This window comes from Ictidomys tridecemlineatus, chromosome 8, assembly GCF_052094955.1.
Source record: "Ictidomys tridecemlineatus isolate mIctTri1 chromosome 8, mIctTri1.hap1, whole genome shotgun sequence".
Taxonomy (NCBI): Eukaryota; Metazoa; Chordata; class Mammalia; order Rodentia; family Sciuridae; genus Ictidomys; species Ictidomys tridecemlineatus.
Window position 1 is genome coordinate 58,646,781 of NC_135484.1, and position 26,350 is coordinate 58,673,130.

The window sequence follows — 26,350 nt, forward strand, 5'->3', positions numbered from 1 at the left end:
TGAAGAGATTGTATATTCCTTTGGTTTGAAATTCTGTGCCTTCCTCTATCCCAATAACTCTTATATTTGGTCTTTTGGTGCTGTCCCATAATTCTTGGATATTCTGTTCATGGTTTCTTACTATCTTCACTGTGTATGCAACTTTATTTTTCAATTGTATACTTTGTCTTCATTATCTTATGTTCTTTCTTCAAGTGATCTACTCTGTGGATGATGCTTTCTATTGAGTTTTTTATTTGGTTTATTGTATCCTTCATTTCAAGGGTTTACAGCTGATATTTTTTGGAGTCTATCTCTTTCTTGAAATAATCTTTTGCTACCTGTATTTTCTCTCTTATCAAAAATTGAGTGATCAATTTTTGCCTGTATTTGCTCAATTAGGTCATCCTTTAATTCACAGATCATTTTAATTATGAACCTTCTGAACTCCTTCTCTGATATTTCATCAACTTTTCTGTCCATGGGGTCTATTATTGTAGTATTTTGGTTTGTTTGGGGCACTTTCCCAGGCCAGGGGCTGGTGGGGAGGGAGGTGAGCTCTGACTTACCCTGGGCCTAGGTCTCACATATGTCGAGGTGGGCAGATCTGGACTGGGCCTGAGCTCCCACAGTGGTCTGATGGTTGGAAGAATTGGTCCTCTGCCCAGGAGCTTGAGCTCCAGTGGGTGTCTACTGGTGGCAGGATGGACCTGAGCCTACTGTCCACATCCCTTATTCTTAATGAGATATAAGAAAACCAGCATAAAGACCACATCGTCTCATTTATAATATATTTATCTGTGACCTTAAGCTGTGACCACAGGAATATTGTGTGAACTGATACTTAGTGACTCCTGGTCCATTTTCTTAATGTTAGGACTGTAGACATGGTGGAGAGCCTTTCCAAGCCACATTGAGGTTGAGTGTGGTAGGCAAGAGTCTAGGAATGACTGAGCAATAAGTTAGAAAATCTTGAACGGAACCCACCAAACCAAGCCTAGACCACTGCACTTGGATTATTACCTGTTCTGTATCTTATTAGGAAGAAATAAACCTGCACATAATTTAAATTTTCAGTATTCTGTTACTGTGAATTGCAATTTTCTAGTTAAGAGTTTTTGGGAAACAGGAAAGAGAATAAAATACACCTTATTTTTAACTGCATATTGGTTTAAAGATATAAAGAAAGAAAAGAAAACTGAATGAAAAATTGTGCTTTTTCAGCCTTTTTTTCTATTTAAAACTTATGGGATCAGCATTTTTCCCCCTTAGAGAGATAGCCTAAAAGATGCTAGGAGCCTTTAAAAAAAAAGTCATGGTTGAGCAGTTTTATTGAAAGTTCTTTCAGGTTAGTTTGTTTTCCCTGGATAATGCCTTTACAATGGATATTAAAACCCAAGGCTAAACCTTCACAATGACCTACCTCAGCCAAAGCTTGGGATCAAGGCCTACAAATAACTGTAAAAAGCTTTGTGCTTTAATTTTAGCTTTTAAAGAAATTTCCAAAGTCTTACTTTCCACTAAATGACATTTTCTTTCTTTTTGGTTTGTATTTATTATAAATATCCACAATTTGTTTAAGGTAGACAGTAAAGCTATGTTAGAAGAGACATTGTTAATCAAAAACTGCCTAAGAAGTAATGAACGTGTGAATTTATTCCCAGCATTATAGGCTGGCAAAGGATTTTGAATTATATTAGATAATACAAATGATATTTTAGGATAAGAAATTGCAGAACTAACTCATCTCAAAGTAAATGTCAGTTTGGATAAGCGTTTTTCATTATAACATTCAAAGTATTTTTGTGTGTGTCTATTATTATTTGTTGCCAGTGTCCCTAAATTAGCATTTGATAATATGTGAATATTTCTATTTGCATTATTTCTGTGAAGAGATTTGTCCACCAGCTTTTATGATTCAAGTGGATTTAACCTAAATCCAAAATTTAATTACAAATAAGTTTGTAGTGTTGACTCCTTATGCATTTCAATTAGATGGGAAACATACCAGCTGGGAGCTATTCACTGATAGATTAAGAAACTTTAATTTTAAGATATCCTGGTGTACTTAAAAAGGATCCAAATTATCACAGGCTTTCAGTATTTTTATTTCTATAGGCTTATTTGGCATAATATATATTTTTCCATGTTGTTGATTATCAAGTTTAGTGACAGAAATAAAACTATCAAATGTATTAACTTATATAATGCCCTCAAAGAAGTTCATGTTAAGAACTGATCAGTTTAAAGGCCTCATAACTCAGAATAACTTGGATTTTACTAAATTAGTTCTTATGGAGAGGTTCAGTATCTTGTCCTTTATGTATGTTCATCATCACTACAAAAAAGTTGGTTTATATAAATGGTCTCAAATGATCCTTAATTCTTGGAACTTCCTTCTGCACTATTATAATAAACAGACATTCTGTGATAGATGCAAATACCATTTCCAAAGCTCCATTTAATTGCATAATTTGTAATAGAAGCTGGGCATGGACACTGCTTGCAAAGTAAGAAACAATCCTGAATAATCTAGTTGGCATGATCCTTGAATCTTTATTAGTCTTTGGTTATTTATCCATTAGCATGCAAAGGAACCCATTTTTGAGCATTTATCTTTCATTCCTGCACCTTTTTAAAGGTACTCTGGAGAAATTCAGAGGAAAGTAGAAAATAAATAGCTTTGATTTCCTTTAAAATGTGGCTCTCTATACACCTTCTCTTAATAATGTGGCTCTGCATTGAGCAGTCCTCAGATTATACTATTATTCCTTCTGTGGTGCAGACAACATTAGCATGTACCAGATATTACTCAAGGTTTAAATTTACTATCATGCAAACTTGGAGAAAAAGGGGAGGAGCTACACTTTTCTTTCTGCCTTTATTTTTTTATGCCACCAAGAGCTCTTAGTTCTAATTCTTTCTTTTTTATTCATTTTTTGTTCTTTTTAGTTACAAATAACTATTTTGATATATTTATACAAACACAGATTATATCTTATTATAATTAGGATCCCAGTCTTGTGCAAGTGCAAGATGATAGGAAAGTTTTATCAGATTCATTCCCTGTCTTTCCTGTTTCTATTTCCCCTCCCTTCTCTTCATTCCCCTTTGTCTAATCCACTGAACTTCTATTCTTCCCCTCCCACCCCTTGTTGTGGGTTAGCATCCTCATATCAGGGAGACTATGTCATTGGTATTTTAATAGGGACTGCACTGAATTTGTAGATCATTTTAAATAGTATGGACATTTTTAAAATATTGATTTTTTTCTAATTTATTAACATGGTTTTCTTTTCAATTTATTTTGTGTCCTCTTCAATTTCTTTCACTAATGTTTTATAATTTTTCATTGTAGAGATCTTCATAAATTTATTCCTAATTATTTTACTTTGGTAGTTACTTGAAGTAGGCTTCCTTCCTTGATTCCTATTACAAATAGTCAGTTATTGGCATATAGCAATCCTAATGATTTTTCTGTATTGATTTTTGTCCTGTGACTAGGACCTTCAGAACCGTGTTGAATAAAATGGTGAAAGTGGGCATCTTTGTCTTCTTCCAGGTCTTAGAAAGCTTTTAGTTTTTCACCATTCAGTATATATTTGCTGCCTCAGTCTTGAAAATAACTTTTTGATTACATTAGTCTCACCTGCATAATGCAGGATAATTTTCCTGTTTTAAGATCCTTAATCACATCTACAAAGTCTCCTTTGCCATATAAGTAACATATTCAGTTTCCACTGGTTAGAGAGTAGACCTCTTTGGAAAGTGAGTATTCTACCTACGGTATCAGTGGACCCCAAAGTGTCCTGCTTGCATTTGCTTTATAAAGTGACTACCACCAACTTAATAACTTGGTACATTTTGCTCTGTTCAGATTGATGGTTTTCCTAGTTTCCCAGTTTTTGCTCTTCCTAAGAATAAACATACCTGGATTGTTAAGAGAAAATAAAAACCACAAGCATAGGAAGGTTTCAAAATTTAGTAGACTTACAGAGTTTTCATTCAGATTTCTTGACTACCTAAGGTAGATGCTGGTTGATATTGAGATGCTACTCTTTGAATTTCTGGAGGTACCTCTTGGTGCTCAGAGCTCAGTATAGATTTTGGAGAGAACCACAATGTTTCAGTCGTTCATAAAAGACTCACATTTATGGAAGCAAGGAGTAGGGGAGAGAGTTGGGCAGCAGTCTTTCAATACTCCTTTAAGGATTTTTTTTTTTTTTTTTAGTGAAAATGCCAGAAATAAAATTTTGTTTTGGTTGCTACCACTTACTGGTGAAGAACTAGTTACCACAAGACTAGTTTACTCATTCAACATAACTTGTCTCATTTATTTTCATTTCTATTTTTAAAACTCCACTGCTCAAGTTGTACCTAAATTTAATGATTATTTTATTCAAAGAGTTTCCATGATGGAGTTGCCCTTGAGTACTGAGTGTTTGATGTTCTGATCTGAGTTTTTTTTTCCTAATATATCAGTGATCTTTAATAGACATATATCTTCCAGACTGTTTTTCTATGTTTTGTGTGCACAAGTATATATAAATATACATTTCTCTTTTCCAGACTTGTAAAATTAGTGATATTATAAAATATACTGTTTATATTATTCTAAAACAAAATTTTGCACTTAAAAATTTTGGAAAGGGCTGGGATTGTGGCTCAGTGGTAGAGAGCTCGCCTAGCACTTGTGAGGCTCTGTGTTCAATCCTCAGCACCACATAAAAATAATAAAGATATTGTGTCCAACTACAACTAAAAAATAAATATTAAAAAAAATTTTGGAAATATTTCCATGTCCTTATACATTCATACATTGATTTGCCACGTTATCTTTTATTGATACATAGCAGTCCTTTGAATAGATGTATTATTACTTCAATAAGCATTGCCCTGTAGGATCAGCATATAATAATAAATATTAATTTCTTACAATCATTAGAGAAATTAAAATTTTTATATATCTAGGGTAGAATTTCCTGTTCAAAGAAATGGCTCATAGAAAATTAAGACACACTGCCATATTGTACATTAAAAGATTAAAGAAATTTCACATCATCTTATAAGTGGATATGAATATGTGAGGATTAAAAATGTTATCCCATTGTTTTCATATCCATGCTGTAGTAGCATTTCTAATTTTCCAAGTTGATTTTGTTCAATTTTTTAATTATTAGGTTTATATATGTTTCTTTAATTTGAACATGTTTTTTGTTTGTTTTGTTTTGACAGAATTTAGATGTACAGAAGAAGGCTAGTACATGGCATGTCTCTCTTTATGGCAATTTGATATGCAAAAACCTTTATGTCTTAATAGAATCAAAATGTTCAGTGTTTCAATTATGGGTTTTACATTTGTCAACTGTTTAAGGAGATCTCCTATGGTCTATGCATACAAAGCATTCATTTTTATTAAATTCTCATTTGGTGATGCTTTTGTTTATTGGTTGTTTTTTATACTTATCTTGTAATCAATCTATAATTATTCTTTTGCTTGTTCAAAGCAATGGTGTTTATCTTCATTGTTCCAAATTAAAATCTGGTTTCTGCTATTTTGGAGGCTGTATTAGTTTTCTATTGTTGCTATAATAAATTACTACAAACAAAGCAATTTAATACAACATAAATTTATTATTGCAAAGTTCTGTAGGTGAGAAATCTGGGTATAGCACTGCTCAGTTGGGTCCATTGCTTAGTCTCCCAGGTTGACATCTATGCATTCACATATCTCTCTAAAGGCTCTGAGAGAGAACCCACTCTCATGCTCATTCAGATTGCTGGCAATGTTAGTCCTTTGCAGTTGGAAGATCACAGTTCCCGTATCTTTGCTAGATGTCAACTGTATTTCTCTCTCAGCTTCTTACGGCTACATGCATTACTTCTTATGTTGCCCTCTCCCATCCTCAATACAGCAAGAAGGACATGTCAAGGTCTGTCTCATGTTTTGAATTTCTCTGACTTCCTCTTCAATATCTCTTTCTCCTCCAGCTAGAGAAAGTTCTTTTAAAAGCTATTGTGATTAAATTGAGTTCACTTGTATAATACAGATAATCTCCCTATTTCAAGTTTAATAAACATAATCACATCTTCAAAGTCCTTTATGTCATGTAATAATATGTCCACAAGCCTTGGGGACTGGAAAATGGGCTTTTTTGTGTGTGGCGGGAGGGTACTGGGGATTGAACTCCTTGAGGGCACTCTGCCACTAAGCTACATCCTCAGTCCTTTCATTTTCCTATTTTAAGACAGGGTCTTTCTAAATTGCCCAGGCTGGACTCAAACTTGTGATTCTCCTGGTTCAGCTTCCCCAGTCACTGTGATTACAGGCAGATGCCACTATGTCTGGTGGAACGTGGACATTTTTTGAGGGGTCATTACTTTGCCTATTGCAGAGAAGTGACCCTTAAGTGAGACATCACTTTCTTAACTTTTCCGACTGGATTACTCTTTGTTTACTGACATTTCTGAATCAAAATGACTTTTCTTGTTTTTGAGCAGTTTTGTACCACCTTGAGAATTTCTTCTGGGCCTCTGTTTTATTTTTTAATGTTTTTGTTAGGTATACACAATAGTAGGGTTCATTTTGATGTGTCATACATGCATCGAATATAATTTGCTCCATTTCAGTTCCCAGTACTTTCTTTTTCCCTCCCCACCTGCCTCCTTCTGTTTCCCCTCCTCTACTCCATTGATTTTCCTTCTATCATATATTCTTTTGAAGAAGAGCTCCAGTTCACAAGTCATTTACAGAACCTGAACAGCTCACATGTGGTCTAAAGCATTTAGTCTCATTAACTTATCTTACTGAGCATATGAATGATCTTTGGGAACGCACAAAGCTATACACTCAATCAATGTGAGAAGCCGCCTTTTTATTTATTTTTTAGTCATATGAGTATAAAAAAATATCAAATAGGACAAATATACAGGTAAAGGCACATAATAACAGTTTTCACCTTGAAATCTTGAGTTAACCATGTAGACAAGTGCTTATGTTCAACCTCTTCATGCATGTGTACACACAATGGTTTCTGGGGGAGGGCATGTGTCGAGTACAGTCCATACATATACTTTATATTTTTTACCTAAAATAAAGTCAAGACACACAAACTTAACACATTTGTAATGTTGTGGAAATATTTATTTTCAACATGTTTTTTTGTGGAAAACAAATCTCAATGAGCTTTTATAATTACTTTTAAAAAATAAATTTGTTTGTAAATATTGAGCAGATAAAGTAACAAATGTGAAAGTCACTGTGAATGTTAAGCCTACTAATAAAATCATAACCTTGTGTTGGTCATTTGTTGTAGTCCAGTCTAATTTAAAATGAAAGGAAAATGAACAATTTGTAGTCATTAGATGTTCTGTATTTGAAATTAGCTTTTTACAATATACTCCAAAAAAGCATTAGTTTTTGTTTTGACCAGAACTATCTCTTCTATTTTCATGTAATTGCTTTTCATTTTTTTTCATGTTTTTAACTGAATTGTTTTCAAAAATTTTAAGAGGAGTTGTTTATCAAAATATTTACTAAAATTTGTATTATTATTTTAAAAAGAATACATACCACAATTCAATTTTTTATAAAATTATTAGGTAAATTAATTTAAAATTATTTTGAAAAATTTTTAGATAAATGTAGTAATTTAGATGATTTTTTTCCCTCTCATTGAAACTAAGAAAATAACCACTTGGAAAAAACAATATATTATAATCAATTACCCTAACAATGTGAAAAATGAGTCATAAAGGGTTGTGATCATCCTATTGCTTAGGTGCTTAATACATAACTATCACATAACATATCTAAGGGTTGTCAATATATACTCTTGTGCAAAACAAACAACAGCCAAACTTAGAGGGAAATGGAGACAGAGGAATTTCCAGTTTGAGGTCAGCTTTGGCAATATAGTGAAACACTGTTTCAAAAAAAAAAAAAAAAAAGGGGACTGAGGATGTAGCTGAGTGGTAAAGTACTCCAGTATCCAAAAACAAACAGACAAATAAAAAAATTAAGCAAAATTAATACCTATTACTTTCAATAATTAATTAGAATAAAAGCAGTTATTGTATTTAAATATCATAAAACAGCTGCTAAAAGATTATTTTCAAAAGGGTCATATAATGGCTATCATATGTATCTAGCTAGCTTTCTATACATTTCATAAATATTATTTAACTCTAATTAGAGATCTGGTTAAATGTTATATCTGGTTTGATGGAGAATATGAAGAACAGATATGTATATAAAGCAGTCACAAATGCTGAAACATTTTGTAAAATTGGCTGCTATACATTAAATAAAATTATGGAATCGTGTTTTTTACTTGGCAAAAATTAATTGTATCTCCGGTGGTACAAAATTCATTGGTATTTCCATGGATGAGTGCCTTACATTAGTAACCTTTGTCTACAACCTATGGCACTATAGCACAGTCTAGTGAGAACAATGATCAGCAGTTCATTGGAAGGCCATTCAGTAACCTTTAGCTCATTGAAAATTCTTCTACAATTTTCCAAAAGCAAAACCTTTATTTGCAGTTAATTTCAGATTTCATAAAAATGTAGGAATATCCTAAGTACCAATATTAATTTTTTTACAATTCTTAAAGTAGGGATTGATGAAATGAAAATTTTTGTACAATGTCATTTCATCTATAGTTTTCTTCATTCATTTAGCCAAATGTGTGAAGGAAATGGTATGTCAGGTGCTTATGTAGATATAGATAATGTAGCAGTGGACACAATATACATGTTCTCTAATCTGATAGAATAGTCTTGTTGTGGAGATTGTCATTAATAAAACTGTCATAAGTTTGGAAATCACAGCATTCAACTAGGTAAGTTTGATGGAGTCGGGAGTATCATAAAAAAAAATTCCTGAGGCAATAACTCTAAGATAAGTTGTTACAGTTTGGACATACAGAGTCCCCAAATGCTCATGAGTGAGGTAAGCAAGAATGTCCAGAGAGCAAATGTTTGAGTTATAAGAGACTTAATTAACCTAATCAGTGGATTAATCCACTCATATGAAATAACTGGGTAGTAACTATAGGCAGGTAGGTATGGCTGGGGGAAGTGGATCACTGGGGGCATGCCTTTGGGGGTTTCTATTTTGTCCCTGATAAGCATAGCTCTCTGCTTCCTTGTTGCCATGTCCTGAGTTGTTTTCCTCTTCTACACCCTACCTCCATGATATACTGCCTTACCTTGGACCCAGAGAAATGCACTTGGCTATCTAGGAACTGAGACCTCTGAAACCATGAGTTCCAAATAAAATTTTCCTCCTCTATGTTAATCTTTTCAGATCTTTTGTTTATAGTGACACAAAGCTGACTAAAACAGAAAACTCAAAGGATAGGTAGGAAGAGGTAAGAAGGTGAAGAGGGTGGAGAGTCGGGCAGAGGAGAGGGCTGTCATGAAAAAGGACAGCCATATGTAAAGACTTGTGGAAATAGGAAAAATGGTTGGACCAGAAAACCAGACAGAGTAACTTCACAAGTGAGAAAAAAAAAAAGAAAAAAAAAAAGGCACAGACAATGCCTACAGGGCTGTGTTTATATCTGTGTCAGACATAGAAGTAGGGGAATAACATGACTAGAATTGCATTTTGAGATTATCTTGGCTATCTTGTGGGAATGGATTGAAGAAAAGGCCAAAAATGATGCTAAGAAAGCAACTCAGAGACTATTATAAAATTTTAAAAACATTGGCATGACTCACATTGGGACTATATGTCAACAGAACCTTAACAACATTGTTCATTTCAGGGAGTCAAGGTTTTTGGAAGATATCTTTAAGAACCAAGTGGCTAGCTTTACTGAACTTCACTCGATGTAAAGTGGTAGATCGTTTTCTGGGTAGTAAGAGCTATGAAATCTTGCCAAAAAGAAACTTTACATAATGGTGTGCTTCACTGAATAAAATGAAACCTTTGGTTCTGGTTGAATTCATTACTTAGAAAATGGTGTTTAGAGATTAATTTATGATCTGTGGTGCTTTTTTTGTGGAATAGCTATTTATTCAGAATTTTAAGCAGCACTTAATATGGAATATTTTATATTTGCATTCTGAAGAAGCTGGACATTGTTTGGTGATGTGTATAATTTTCCTGAATTTAAAATAACATAGTTGTTCTTTTTTTTTCTTTTTAAATAAGTATGAACCTTCCAAGAGCAATTGGGTAAGTTTATGGTATAAAGTTGATTCTGTTTTGATGAATTCTATTTTAATTCAAACCCAATACTTTAAGGATCAAAAAAATTATAACAATTAATACTTTCACAAAAAATTTCTATATATTTGTCCTATTTTTAAATGTGAATTTTCCACTTTTATTATCATTACATATTTTAATCACCATTTAAGAATCACAGCCATTAAGCAAGTATTTGTTTGTCTCAAAGTATAGTTTCAAATATTTTCTATACATTTTTTTCTGTATTTGTGCAGTTGTATTTTAAACATAAGCAAATGCAAAACCAGCTGCACTAAATCAATCAAAATGTGGCTTCTAAAAGAAAATGCTAAGGGCCAAGCACTCCAGATCATTATTATATAATAAAGAGTGGCAGTGTATAAAAAATTAAATTTCTATGAGGCCAAAAGCATCAGTATTGTGATCAGATTCCTTTCAAACTTGAGAAAAGTCTTGAGGATGAGGAGCTTTCCAAAGAATGATCATTTTCATATCTTAAATAATCACACACTCCCCAAACAGGGGGAAAAAAAACATCGAAAGCCAAAATATCCCAGATGACTAACAGCTATATCGGGTTATGTGATGATGTAACCTACTTAATTTGCATCGAATTTTCATCTAATCAAATGTAGAAACGTCAATTTTCTTTCCACTTCTCTGATTTGTTTTCTTTGATTCCCCTACTGTCAATAGATCCAGGGGTGCTAGTATTCTCTTGGCTCCCTTTTGCTGCTTTCTACTCCTTAGCTCATCCATTCTTTATGCAGAAAATGTTTATCCTCTGTGGTTCTTCTCATCTTGCTGTATGTACTGTTTGCCTCTACCAACCAACTTCTTAATTATTCACATACTGTCATTCCTCTCAAAGTCCCAACATAACCTTAAAAGATTTCAGTTCATCTGTCAGTCTGGTCTTAATATTTTGACTCTCCTTAAACCAATGTCTCTGTTTCTGTTATTCCCAGTGGTCCATTGTGGAGCTAATCCTTATTCAGAAGTTTTGTAATGTTAGCTCCAAATTTTAGCCCACTCTTCTGAAACCACTTAACATTTCCATATTTCTTATTCCATGATATACACTAATCAACCTCACATATAACTCATGTTAAGTAATTGCAAATTCCCTCAATCTTCTCTCAAACAATTAGCAGCTTTTCTTTTTCCTTTCTTTCTTTCCTCCTCCTCCTCCTCCTCCTCCTCCTCCTCCTCCTCCTCCTCCTCCTCCTCCTCCTCCTCCTCCTCCTCCTCCTCCTCCTCCTCCTCCTCCTCCTCCTCCTCCTCCTCCTCCTCCTCCTCCTCCTCCTCCTCCTCCTCCTCCTCCTCCTCCTTCTCCTTCTGTACTGTGGTTGAAGCAGGGGCCCTTAACCTCTGAGCCACCTACCCTGTTCTTTTTAATTTTTATTTTGAGTCAGGGTCTTGCTAAGTTGCTGAAGCTGGTCTCTAACTTGCAGTACTCCTGACTCAGCCTCCCAGGTTGTGGGAATTACAAGTGTGTGCCACTGTACCTGGCCTGTTCATTCTTTTATTTATGGTTATCTTATTGTATTTATTTGTTGTTATTTGTGTTTTTCTCCTAAGAGTTATTCCTCGATCTTTAAAGCTATTCCAAATATTTTTTATTATACTTTTCAAACCAATGTTTTATCCATACACGTTCATTCTTGATTTCTGATATTGTTGCCTAGCAGAAAACTGAAGTCAACAGATGACAAACAGGTGAGGTCATAAGGTTACACATTTTTCTACTTGTCAAATCCACAGGAGATCTATCAATTCCTAATTTATTCTGTCTCTAAATGAGAGTAAATATTCTCTTATATGTCAAGTAGGATTTTTTCCTCACAAGAATCTAAAAGGAGAAGATTCTAAGGGAAAGAGATCACAGAATGAATGGGAAATTAAGAAGCAAACTTGAAATGGACAGAAATTGGGGCCACCCAACAATTTTATTAGGTCATCACTTATGGAATGGATAAACACTGAATGTAATTTTGTTGATTTTGAATCATAGTGTTAAGGGTCAAAAATTTGGGAGGAAAAAATCCCTTTGATCTGTCCTACGTCACAGGACAAGAAACAGTGATAGCCCCTGCAATTTTCATAATGTAAGATTTCTCTCTTCTGTTCAGTCATTCTCTTTCATAAACATTCATTTTTCTGTTCTTGTTGGGTTTTACTTGCCCACCATTCAAGTACAAATGTGACCTCATGGGTTTGTTCTTTTCATCTTTTGATGTCATCATGTATAGTATCTTTCATTGTCATGACTTTATCTAAATAAATACTTTTCACTCAGCTTTTTATAAATGTATATTTTGCTAAGTGCTTTATATAGACAAATCCTATATAAAGCCTTATAAATTATCAGTTATAATATTAATTTTGCAAATGAAAGAACTAGACATCATAAATATTAAATAATTTTTCCTATTTTTACAGGTCTTCAGTGAGTCAGGACAGTCTCCAAAATCCAAATGCTTTTACCCATCTATATACTGATAATTCAGCAAAGATATTTTCAACAACTTTGTCAACTTTTTGACATTTCTTCTTACTTGAAGTATTCAAAGGATTTTATATGTTTAAAATGAAATTTATCATTTTTTATTATTATCTGGTGGTTCTCAGAACTATTGCTTTTTAAAACTTTATTTTGGTGACAATATGATTGGAAGGAAGAATCATTGTCAGTTTCACTTTCACGTTCATTAATAAATAGGCCTTCCTCCAAACCTGTCACTTTTGAAGGATATGGAATGACAACCCCCAGGGTGAAAAGATGCATCCTGGGTGGAGAAGGCAAACCCCGGGCTCTGGGCTCTGGACTTTCATCCCAGTAACAATGGGTTTTGAACTTGTTTCCTGATTTAGACTTTGAACCTGCACAACTAGTTTCCTGACTGCCCAGGCAGCATGTTCTAAGTCGCTAATGATTAAGTCACACTAAATGTTCTGCTATTATTAACTCTCATTAAAACCTATTAAAAACATACCCCTCTTGTAACCAGTTGCCATTTTCTCCTCTGAAAATGTGCCAGTCCACCGCTGCCTAATAAAGAAAGCTTGCTGATCCATGGAGTTCTGTTCCCATTTCCGATATTTTTGCTTACAAATATTAGCCCTCATTATTCTTACTCAGAGTGTTGTAACAGTCTCTAAACTAGATTCATGACCACATAGAGACCTAACTCAAAACTATCATCCACATAGGGTCACAAGTGTTAAAAGTAGCAATGTTGTTTCTCTGTTTCCATTTTTCAATTGGCTACCTTTGTCCTGTTGGATATAGTCTAATTTCTTAGTACTGATACATCAAGTCCTGATTGGTCCTTTTTACATTTCCAACTTCATTTCTTCTGTCCTTCTGACCTAAATTCTATGATCCTGACATCCTTGATTGTGAATAATACTTGACTGTACTATGAAGCTGCAAAAGCACTATGTTTTCTTTATTCATGAGTACTTTCTCTTTATACTGTTTCTTTTTCTTTTTCTGTCTTCCTGTTGTCTAGTCTGGCTAACTCTTCTGTCTCTGTGACTCATTACATCTTCAAGGAAAGCTACTGGATTAGGTTTCCCTCTATGTATGTCTCTGAGAAGACCAGAGAATGGCTCTATTCTTTACATCTTGGCCACTTCCTATTCTTCATTATTTAGAAAATCTAGAAACAGGGTATTTCTGTAAGGATAGGAGGTTTTCATAGAGTGTGACTGACTGGTAGGCATGCTGCTCCTCAAGTTATGTATAAGTATAAAATACAGAAAATACTTTAAAGCAGATAGCCTCACCTGTGGAAATATCCATATAGCAATAATCAGTTATTCAGAGAAGCTTAGTACCATATTAGATGAGATTTAAGATGATATATTGCTAACCAAAGTCACACAGATAACACTTCAGCTAAAGAGATATAGATTGATATTTGGGTGATTTCTAATTGTTTCTTATTTATTTATTATTTTTGAGAGAGAGAGAGAGAGAGAGAGAGAGAATTTTAATATTTATTTTTATTTTTCGGCAGACACAACATCTTTGTTTGTATGTGGTGCTGAGAACTGAACCCGGGCCGCACGCATGCGCTACCGCTTGAGCCACATCCCCAGCCCTCTAATTGGTTTTTACAATATAATCATATAATCTCAAGGTTGCAAGCAACCTTAAACACTGTTTAGAAATCTCTTATCAGATAGCTCATTATGATCACCTGAGGATATCAATTAGCAATAGATTAATGGGAATGTAACTGTGTTGTAATTTGAAATGTGATATAAAGTACTTATCTTTAAATTTATTTTATCTCAGTACCTAGTTTGGGAATTAGAGCATCTGGAAATTTTCAAAATATATACATTTTCTTAAGATCTTTCAGGAACTAACAGGTAAAAATTCTGTTTAGAAACGAATGAAACTACTAAGAATGGAAGGTGTTTTTGTATTATTTTCATATCATCGCTATAACCCAAATTAACACAAACACAAATTTAGAGAAACTCCCAAGTTTACTCTCTTTTAGCTTTGGAAATTGGAAGTTTGGAGAGGGTATTACTGTGCTAAAATCAGGGTTGTAGCAGGTGTGAGTTCCTTCTGGACACTCTCTGGTGAATCTGTTTGCCTGCTTTTCCCAGGTTCTAGAGGTTTTCTTCATTTCTTAGTTCATGGTCTCTTGCTCCATCATCAAAATCAGCTGAGAAGCCTCTTCAAATCTCTATTTGGCCTCTTCTTGTACCATCACTTGTTCTCCAACTCTGCTCTGTGTCTCTCTGTTTTCCCTGTAAGTAACATTGTGATGACATTTGTCATTGCCTCCGTCCCCCACTGAATAATCAAGACAAACACCCTTTTCAGGATCCTTACTTTAGTCACATCTGTAAGGTCTCTTTTTGTAGTGTAGGGTTCTGGTGATTAGAACATGGTCTTTTGGAGGGGGCCATTAATCTGCCTATCCCAGACTCCAGACAAGTTCTAATATTGGTTCTCTTGATGATGTGAAGATGTAGAGTACTGAAAGTGTTTTGTTTATTTAGTTCATCAAACAAACAAACCAAAAAACAATAGTACTAAAACTCTATGGCCGGGAATTTGAACACCATGGCAGTGTGGAATTTTTAAAGATGAGGAAAAGGCAGCAGGCAGTTGTGCAAGACAAATCTAAGGAAGGAAGCTGCAAAAACAAGCTACCAGCAAGAGCAGGAATATGAAAAGATAAGAAACTTAGATGAACATAGCTTTCAATTAATGAGAAAATTTCATTTTCAGAACTTTCCATCTGTGGGACCCACAACTCAGCTGATATGGTACTTTACTTAGCAGTTTCACAAAAGCCTTCCACGTAGAAAGCAGAATCATAGCAACAGAGTGTCAGAGCTGAAAAGACCTTCAATATTTTCTGGTTTAACCTCATTTTATAGAAGTAAATTGAGAACCATAGTTTTTAAGAATTTAAGAAAAGTTGCACAGTTGCTTGATGCCAAAGGCAGGATTTAAACCCAAATGTCCTGATTTGAACTTTATCATTCTTGCTACATTCTCCTCTAAGAGTTCTTTTCTCTTCAAGTAGGAAATAATGTTATATTTCCTTAGGAAATATAATACTTTTTCCTATCATAACAGATTTTTCTGTCACCTTTCTAAGAGTTGTATATAATGGTCATCATTTCTTCTTTTACATAGAAGCTAGAGGTAGATTTAACCTAAACTGCATTGCCTGATTTTTCTTTACATTATATAATATCATCTCCTATTTGCCTAGTACAGTGTGGGTTTGAAAGTGTTTGCAAATTTTACATACTATTGTCCTTGCTTCTCAGAAATATGTTATAAGGGCTTTAGGAAGCAAAGGTAATTTTTTTTAATTCTTTCTTTCTTTCTTTCTTTTTAGTCATACATGACAGCAGAATGAATTTTGACATATAATACATACATGTAATGTACATACATCAATCATATTGTCAATTCTGTTCTGCTGCCCTTCCTATCCTCCTTACTTCTCCCCTCCTCTCCCATCCTTTCTGTCTATCCAATCTAATGTGACACACTTTTTTTCTTTTTCTCATTACAACATCATATATGAATTCTGTATAATATTGAGGTTCTCCTTCCATCTTCCGTGCAACTCCCCTTCTTCCTCTTTTCCCCTCCCACCTCTCTTCCCTATTTAGTGGTAGTCTTCTTCTCATGCTCTTCTTCCCTATCTCTGTGATACATACAAAGATGAAGCCTAGTCCAGAACCTGGGATCCTGATACTCCTTCCCACCACACTTCTGCTGCATGGAGCTTTGTGATTTTAGTCAAGTCTACCAGTCCCTTAATGCATTAGTGTTCCCATTTGTGAAATAATTGCAATATTGTTTCCTTGACACATAGGGACATTTTACAAATAAAATGAGGTCTGAAATGGGAAAGTCCTTAGAAAAATAGAGCATATCCTCAATAGCAAATGAAATGAGTTTATAACTCAAGCACTTCTAATATGAGACAAACTAGACAAACATCACAGGTTATTCCTGATGACTGTAAGGGACTAAAAAAGCAAAGCAAATTTTACTTTGAACTTATAAAGTCATACAAAATGCTGCAATTATAGCCAGTGCAAGGTGGATGTGAAATGTCCCCCTAAAGCTCACATGTGAGGTAGGTGCAGTGGCACATGCCTGTAATCTCAGTGGACTCCAGAGGCTGAGCCAAGAGGATCACGAGTTCAAAGCCAGCCTCAGCAACTTAGTGAGGTGCTAAGCAATGCAGTGAGACCCTGTGTTTAAATAAAATACAAAAAAGGGCTTGGGATGTGGCTCAGTGGGTCAGTGCTCCTGAGTTCAATCCCTGATACTAAAATAAATAAATAATAAATCAAAAAGACAACTCATGTGTGAGACAAAGTAAGAAGATTTAGATTGGTTTATAGCCTCAACCTAATCAGTGAATTAATCCCTAATGGGATTAACTGAACGGTAACTGGAGGCAGGTGGGGTGTGGCCAGAGGAAGTGATTCACTGGGGGCATGGCTATGGGGTATATATTTTGTATTTGGAACATGGAGTCTCTCTCTCTGCTTAATGATCAACATGTGAACTGCTTCCCTCTGCCCCCCTCTCCCGCTGTGATATTCAGCCTTACCTGGAGCCCTGAGAAATTGAGCTGGCCACCTATGGACTAAGACTTCCAAAACCTTAAGCCCCAAATAAACCTTTCCTCCTTTAGAGTTGTTCTGGTTGGGTCCTTTTAGTCACAACAGTGAAGAAAGCTAACTAAAACAGAAATTGGTACTGAGAAGTGGGGTCGTTCCTGTGACTAACCTGACCATGTGGTTTAGAAGCTTTTTGAGGTTTTGGGAATTAGTGGGAGAAATTTTGAGATGCTTAGCAGTGCAAGCTGGAAATGCTTTAGGTTGTTGTAAGTAGAGTTTAAAGGCTGATTCTGGTGGGAGCTCAGAAAACCTGAATGCCAATAGGATTGTGGATGGTGAAAATGGGGCTCAAGAGGGTTTAGTAAAAAAGGAGGACACTATTGGTATTTGGATTAAAGGCCATTTGTGCTGTGTTCTGGCTGAGAAGTTGTCTGCATTTTGCCCATGTCCTAAGACTTTCTGTGAGGCTGATTTTTAAAAGCAATGGATTCCTTAATCTGGTAGAAGAAATTTCTAGGCAGCATAGCATTCAGGCAGTGACATGGATATTGCTGGCAGCTTCTAGCCAAGTAATTGTGATAATAAGGAGTAGATAGCAGAGAAGAAAGATTTGGGAAACATGGGCTTAAAAGGCCTGAATAGAACTTGTGCAGGGGCTGTACTTGCCCAGCACATGTAAGGCCCTAGGTTCCATCCTCAACATCACATAAAAATAAATAAATAAAATAAAAGTATTGTGTCCATCTACAACTAAAAGATATTTAAAACAAAACTTGGGCTAAGGAAGTTGCAGTTAAAACATTACCATCATGAAAGGAATGCTAAAGGTTTTGTCTAGAGACAATAAGAGAAATGGCTTGAGAGCATCTCAGAAGCTGACAAGACCACACCCTTCTCAAGCTCAAGGGAATAAAAGTGAAAATTCTCTTTGAGAAGAAACCAGTGGGGCACCCTTCTTGCACAAGGGGGCCTAAGAAGTTTTCACCATGCTCAGCCACCCAGACACTCAGAGGCTGCTGCAGCAAGCATCCCTGGAGGCTCTGCTATGACTCATGATGGCAACAGACCTTTGAGTGAACCAAGATGCTGGAGTTAGGGTTCATGGAAGCTTTGACCAAGATTTCCAAGGAAGGCTTTGGCAGCCAGGCAATCCAGGTTGGAAAGCAAAGTGAGGAGATTTGAGGAGGAAGCCAAAGCTGTTGTGGAGACCCTCGAGATTAAGAAGTGCCATAATGTTGGATGTCATCCTAGGAAAGCTGCAGGAAAGGAGCAGAGACAAGCCAACAAAAAGGCTACTTGGGCTGCAACCCACAAAGCCACAGAGGTGGAGCTACAAATGCCATTTAGAGAGAACATCATGATGCCATATACCCCAGATGACAGATATGGAGCTATAGGACTTATTTGCCCAGCTAGATTTCCATCTTGCTTTGGTCCCATCCCTTATTTCTATGACCCTAATTTTGTGAATGGAAATATTTACTCTGTACCATCATATATTGGATTCTTATACATTGCTTTTAATTTTACAGGAGTTCATAATGCAAAATTGTCTGAAGCCTCAGAGAAGACTTTGGACTTGAACTTTGGGCAATCTTGGAATTCTTTAGACTATAAAGATTCTTGAGGATGGACTAAATGTATTTTAGTCAGATGAGTGTGAGATATTTGGAGGCCAGGGATGGAATGTTATAGTTTGGATGTGAGGTTTCCACCAAAAGCTCACATGTGAGACAATGCAAGAAGCTTTGAAGGAGAAATGATCCAGTTACAAACTTAACCTAATCATCGAAGTTTTTAACATGTTCCTGATGGGATTAACCTAGTGTACCTGGAGGCAGGTAGGGTGTGGCCAGAGAAAATAGTTCATTTGGGGATGTGGCTATGGGGTATATATTTTGTATTTGGAGCATTTAGTCTCTCTCTCTATGTTCCATGATCAACATATGAGCTGTTTCCCTCTGTCACAATCTTCTGCCATAATGTTCTGCCTCATCTCAACCCCCTCCCCCAGAAATGGAGCTGGCTTTCTATGGACTAAGACCTCTAAAACTGTGAGCCCCAAATAAACCTTTCCTCCTTTACAGTTGTGCTGCTTTGGTCCTTTAGTCACAACAGCCTAAAAACTGCTAAAATGCTTGTTAAGTGTTTCAGTCTCTGGCAACCTCTGTTTTTCATCAATATTGCCCATTACTTTCTGTATTTGATTTTTAATTAGCAGTTTAATATGACATAATATATTGATTTCTCAACTATTTCTTGGCATCTATACATAAACTTTAATTTTTTTACATTTGACTTAGAACTTCACAAAAATGACAAGTGCAGAAATTTAAGATAAATATCCTGTAAGATATAAATGAAGCAGGAAATTTTGAAAATTATAAAATTGTTAGATAAAACTATACTCAATACATGCAAGATATCAGAAAGCATACTAGTTCTCCTCCATACACAGCTTGAAATTCAGAATACCTCTCACCTATAAGCAAAATTATTTCCTGCTACTTTCAGGTTTTGAATCTTTGTTTTCTTAAAATTAACAACCAGAAGAGAAGAAAGGATGATTAAAAAAAAGCAAACAAGAAAAATTTCAATTCAAGAAATATAACATGGAGATGTGAAATTTTGTCACTGAAATATTAAATCTAAAAATACAATGGGATGATACACAGATACATTGGTGGGCATGAATGAACTAAGGTTAACTCAACGTTTAGGACCTTAGACTCAAGTTTTCTCTGGGGGAGAAAAAAGAAAAACTTTAAAGTCAAGGAATGGTAATTCCTTACCAAAAACTCAATTCTCGCATAAAATGATAATGAGTACCAGTCATGAAATACAATATAGAAGCATCTCAACCACCTTAGCTGGTGCTGGAATATTAGAAAGTATGGAGTAAATATGTTCAATATATAAATAAATGAAAATTTATAGTAATAATTAGTGAACAAGAGACTATACGGGTGAAAAAAGATTTAAGTAAAAAAGAAAAATAATATTGAGAACTTATTAGAAATTTAGTATGCTGGATAAACTAATTAAATATAAAAGCGGATTAATAAATTGTAGACATACAGAACTTAAAGTAAAAAAGATAGAACCCATGAAAAATAAGAACATGAAATTAGAATGGTCAGTATATCTTTAATCAGAGTTTTAGAAGGAGAGAATCATGTAAAAGTGAAAACTACATATATAGATATATACATAAATACACACAAGTTGGGTTTATCACAAAATGAAAAATTATTAGAAAACCTTTAAGGTGTTTCTTCATAGTAATAGATTAAAGTAGGAAAAAAAAGAAACTCCACATGATTATTACAGAGAGGCAGGTAAGGTATTCTAATAGCTTTAAGAGTACATAAAAGTAACAAAAAAATGTAACTTAACTGTGGGTAAAGTAGACAGGGGCTGCTACTATAGTCATCTGACATCTAGAGGCTGAAGCTGCTGGCTTTGGCTTGGCTATTCAAAAATACTGAGATGAGATCCTGGCAATTCCCTGTAACCTTTCTGGGAGTCGAGAGAAGCTAAGAAGGTGCCACACCCTTTATTTTGGATGACTGCAAACTCATTTTTTTTTGTATAAAGATAGAATGATAAAGAGTAGAAGTCTAAAATTTTAAATCAAATTTGGACTCTGATGATCACACATGGCTAGACATTATTATTAATTATTATTATTATTATTATTATTACTACTACTACTATTACTATTATGCTGAGGATTGGTCTCAGGGCCTCCCATATGCTGGGCAAGCATTCTATCACTGAGCTACATCTCTACTCTGATGACTAGACCTTTTTAATTGTTAATTGAGACTGGATTATGACTTAAAGTTCTCAGAGTACCCTTTAAATCATGGGCTCCATTTGCATTTTTCATTTTTTGTTTATGGAAGTAGTAGAACCACATAAAAGATTTAAAGCAACATTAAAAGGCAAAAGTGAAATAGTTTTATGTTTACTACTTGTAGTTGTTCGTGTACTAACATAATGGTTATGCGATAGAATAGTGAAAGTCAGTGAATTACAATTATGTTTGTCTACATAAATGGACCTCATGAACATGAAAATATCAAGTGAAAAAGTAGGAAGAATTTGAATAGCAAGATGGCATTACTAAGATGTTTAAATTATCCGAAACCATAATATATTTTGCTTTGGTGTATTTTATATAGATAGATGATAGATAGATAGATAGATAGATAGATAGATAGATAGATAGATAGATAATAACAATAAAGAGGAAGCATAAATATTAAATTTTGAGTAAAATTTTTGTAGGATTGTGGGGACATATCAGGCAAATGAACATGAGGGCTTTTACATATGACATAATCCTTTGTTCTTTAAACTAAGGAGTGGGTACATGGGTACTAATAATTTTATTTTTACCTTTTGAAATATTTTGTAAGTTTTCTATAGGAGCAGGAAATAAGTTTCCAGATCGAAAAAAACTGAGCTGTTACTTCATTTTTAATAAATTGAGGAAAGATTTACATTAAGGAAGTAAATTAATAAGAGCTGAAAAATCAAACAATTGGGAAAACAGGTTAATTTGAGTCCCAGGGTGAATAAAACATCGTTCAAGACAGGAAATGCAATTCTGCAGCACATCATAGCTCATCTGTATTGTGTAAACAGTAATAATAGTAATAAAATAAATGCTGAATATTGATTTAACCAAAGTTAGAATGTAATTACATTTGAAAGATGGATGGAGAAGTGGGTGAGAGCTAAGTGTGGGAGGACTGCAACTTCAATAAGAGGAGGTCAAAGAAAATGCAGAAAATGCAAAATCATGACACAGCAATGTAACCATCTTCCTTTAAAATTATGGGGCAAAGATACAAATATATGACTAACTAGCTAAGAGAGGAAAACTTTTCTTGATATGGAATAGGATGCAGAGAAAAGAAGAAAGGTGTTAGTTTTTGTTGGAGACTTTAGGATAGTTTGACATCTTAAGTTACATATGCATGTAACTAAAAACATTACAAAATATTAAATACATGCAAATTTCATAATTTGCTTAAATTTTAAAAACTTCCCTATTTCTCAACTCCATATTATGTAACTATTCAAGAGTCCACTCAAATGGTGCTTTAGACATAGAACATTGGCTTCTGCATTTCTGCCTTATGAATAATTACTGATGCTATTCCCCAGATCAAGAATCAGAATAACATTACAAAATATACCTAGGTTTAGAACCAGTAGGTTTGATTCCATCATCACTGATGCTACATTGTATCATGCTGCCTCAATTCAAGGAGAATATTAAAGCCACAGAGGCAATCTCCAGGAAAATGTATCCACTCAGGACATTGACTGCTAGTTTTGCGAAATACTGATTAAAATGACTGCAGACTCTTTCTGTTAGTGATGGCTTCTGATTGCAGAGACTTGCCAACAGCTGTACCCATGAGCTTGAGACCTAGTGGCCAGCTCCACAGGAGCTCTGAACCCACTGATGAGTCCTCTCCTCTAAACTCAGCACTTCCTTCATTTTCCTACCTCATCATCTAGAAGTTGCTGGAATGTGGATATAACATCCAACTGTTAATATACACTACATGAATCATTTGCTGAAAATTATTTGGTATCCTAGGGCCGTAGGGCTCCACTTTCATAACACATTTGAAGGAAAAAAAGAAAAAAAGTAAAAAAAGATTCTTTTGTATTTTAACACTTGCAGGTCAAATTTTACAACATTTAATCTTAATTGAAGAACACTAGATGCCTGAAAATGAAAAAGGAAGCCTAAGAAATTAAATAAGGAGAGGTCAACAAAGCATTAATCTTTAAGACTGGACCAATTCTACAAGGTAAGTGAGTAGAGTAGGCAGGCTTTTACAATTCACACAAGCCTTTTTTATGTGTTATTCAGGGTTTCTGAGGGTAGCAAAAACACTAGATCTTCCTTTCCTCCAAAGTGGAAAAGGAAATGTATTGTACCCACTGGCCACTGGTGGGGCATGGTGAGGAAAGAGAAAGGGATGGGGTCACAGACACCACAGAACAATATCTGCTAGAGAGAACCAGGCAATGGCTTAATTTCAGAAATCAAATGATCCTCTGTGTAAAAGAGTTGATGAGGGGTGGGGTTGTGGCTCAGTGGTAGAGTGCTTGCCTACCATGTGTGAGGCTCTGGGTTCGATCCTCAGCACCACATATACATAAATAATGTCCATTGACAACTAAAACAAAACTTTTTTAAAAAAGTGGATGACTCTCTACCTTGTTTATGTTCATATCATGTCTTTGTACATGTGCATGAGATGAAGCATTACTAATCTACAGGTGTGTTAAGATAAAAACTAAATGATACTAATAGGTAGCAGACTACTTTCATTCCATTTTTTTTTAAAGTCTAAGATAGTAATGCCATGAAATTTGGCATATCTCAGTACTAGTTTCAATGCATCAGAGGTCTAAACTTTACCATATTCTATTAGGGAAATGGATACTTGAAACTGAAGTATCTCTCTGGAAGGCAAGTCTATATTCAGTCAGCTTGCAGAGAAGAGTCATCACAACATACACTGCATTGTTCACTGTAGTTTATATGCCCCTTTGGTAAGCATTAAGCTAGAGCTACTATCACTTCTTTATGATTAAGTTCAAATTTTCCATGATGATAAGTGTTGCACTAGACTGGTATTTAATATTTAATAATCAGATTCAAGAACAGTACATTTGCTTAATGGTAATGATACATAAATTTAAACAGTTTGCTTAAAAATACATTCAAACTCTAACAAAATGCAAATGACAAATATTCATGCTTAAAAATTAGTAGTGTTCTATATTTATACAAAATTATGACATTATCCAAGGAAAAAGCTACCTGTAGTAACAGAATAACTTCTTCTGATTAATACCTCATAGGTACTTTCCAATTTTAATCTTCAGTTTAGCAAATTGTGGTATAACCTAGGTGCCAAGAAGCTTCCCAAATCTCCACTCAACTCTTTCACCTTAAGACTGGAATATTTTACACCAAACTATAACATCTGAATTAAATTATTTTATAGATTTGCCATTTTCTGTGCATCACATGGTATAAGCCCATACAAATATCTCCATTTTTTATATTCCTAGTAGGTAGAAATAACTTTCATTTAATGAACTGTTTTAATTTTATAGGGTTCTAAAATACACAACTTATAGTGAGATCCTACGTGGATCCCTTACTGAAAACAGTTTTTATGAATCTTTTATGTGAATACAATTCCCATGAATAGCTTAGTCCTATGATCTTTGAACATGATAAAATATACCCATATCTTTTAAAAAATAAATTATATTGCATATAATTAAGGTATGCAACATGATGTTATGGGATGCATATAGATAGTAAAAAGGTTACTATTGTGAAATAAACTCATACATTTCTCATGTCATAGTTACACAATTTTCTGCTTTTATATTAGGAGATTCTAATTTTCTTGGAAGCCCCAGGAACATAGGCATGCATGGGCACCCCCAAGCACACACATAGAAGAAACAGTGCTGCACAATTTAGTTAAACATTGGCAGCTCTCTGTAACATCATACTCTGGGGAAGGCAACCATAGGTACATTCCTTCACTCATTTTTTTCAGAAACTACTACTAGGTGACATACCATGTAAATATTTTTTAAAAAATCATAGGATGCTTTAATTAAGTACAAGGCCTCCAACGAATGGACAATTTAGCATATTTAGTCTACCAGGGATCCCCTAATTTCTCATGAAAAAGATGTGCATTTTTCCTCAAGGGAAGGTGAAAAAGAGAATAGCTGGCACACTCCATTGGCATGCTATATATTTGAATGGCTTCAGAGAGTTCCTATGGAAGTTCATGTCCTGGAGATGTTTCTGGTGGGGGTTTTTAATCAAGGTTCTCTTTAGAGAGAAGTTCAGGTTATTGCTGCTGCCCAGCAACCAACTACAGTCATGTATCAATGATGGAGTTACATTCTGGGAAATTCACTGTTAGGTGATTTCTTCATTTCACGAACACTATTTCTCAGACAAAAATGGCTACAACATTACTAAGCAATATAGTTTTATGGGAGTACTATCATATATGAGGTCCATTATTGACCAAAATTTTGTCATACTGTGCATGACTATAATCTTAACTGCAATGGAAGTGGACTGTTTTATAGTATTGAAAAATCATTTACATTTATATTTTTTTGTATTTTATAAAAATTCTTCATCTACAGTACTTGAGACTATAGCAGTCTTCCTTCAGTGCTATTTATTTTCATTTCCTTTCTCACCCATTTAATAATGTATCTTTAGCACACAGAGGCCATGTTTTGCCTATACAGGCAGCTCAGGCATGTTGTGTACTGCTTAACCCTTGCTTTATGTTACCTTGTTATTTCCATATATACTGGATCCTATTTGGTCACATGATCTTGACTTATAGCCAGGTATGACTTTTGATAACTATAAGGTTATTCAAAGCCTTGCCCCATATATATATATATCAGAGTTCCAAAGTGCCTTTATATAAAAGAGCACTATTGTAGTCCTATACCAAAAAATTTCTTTTGCCCAACAGAAGTGAGGGTAGTGAAAGCAGTATCCTCTTGCTAGGCAGCTGCTGCCAACCTTTCCCTAGAGCATTATGGATGGAACATTATAATGGCTCTCTTCTTCTTGATCATAGGCTTTAAGGTCTGCTTTTCCTGAAATAGAGCTAAATTGGCCAAGCTGGCCCTCTAAAGTAAGGTAAGTTCTTTACTTGGCAGTGTGCCTCAAACCCAGGAGAGCAACCCGAGTGATGTCTAGATAGGTCATTAGCCAAGCTGTTTCACCAAAATGCATTTTGGAAAGAGGCTCAGACATGTATGCTCTGTAGAGCAATTCTGCTTTTATTAAGGTAAAGATTTTATTTAAAACAGTTTAATTACAAATGAGCTACAGAAACTATTCAAAGTTAGTCAACTTTTGGGATTACCCCAAAAAGTATAAATGAAATACAAATGATAAAAATGATTTGCAACAGAGAAATAACAAAGGATACCAAC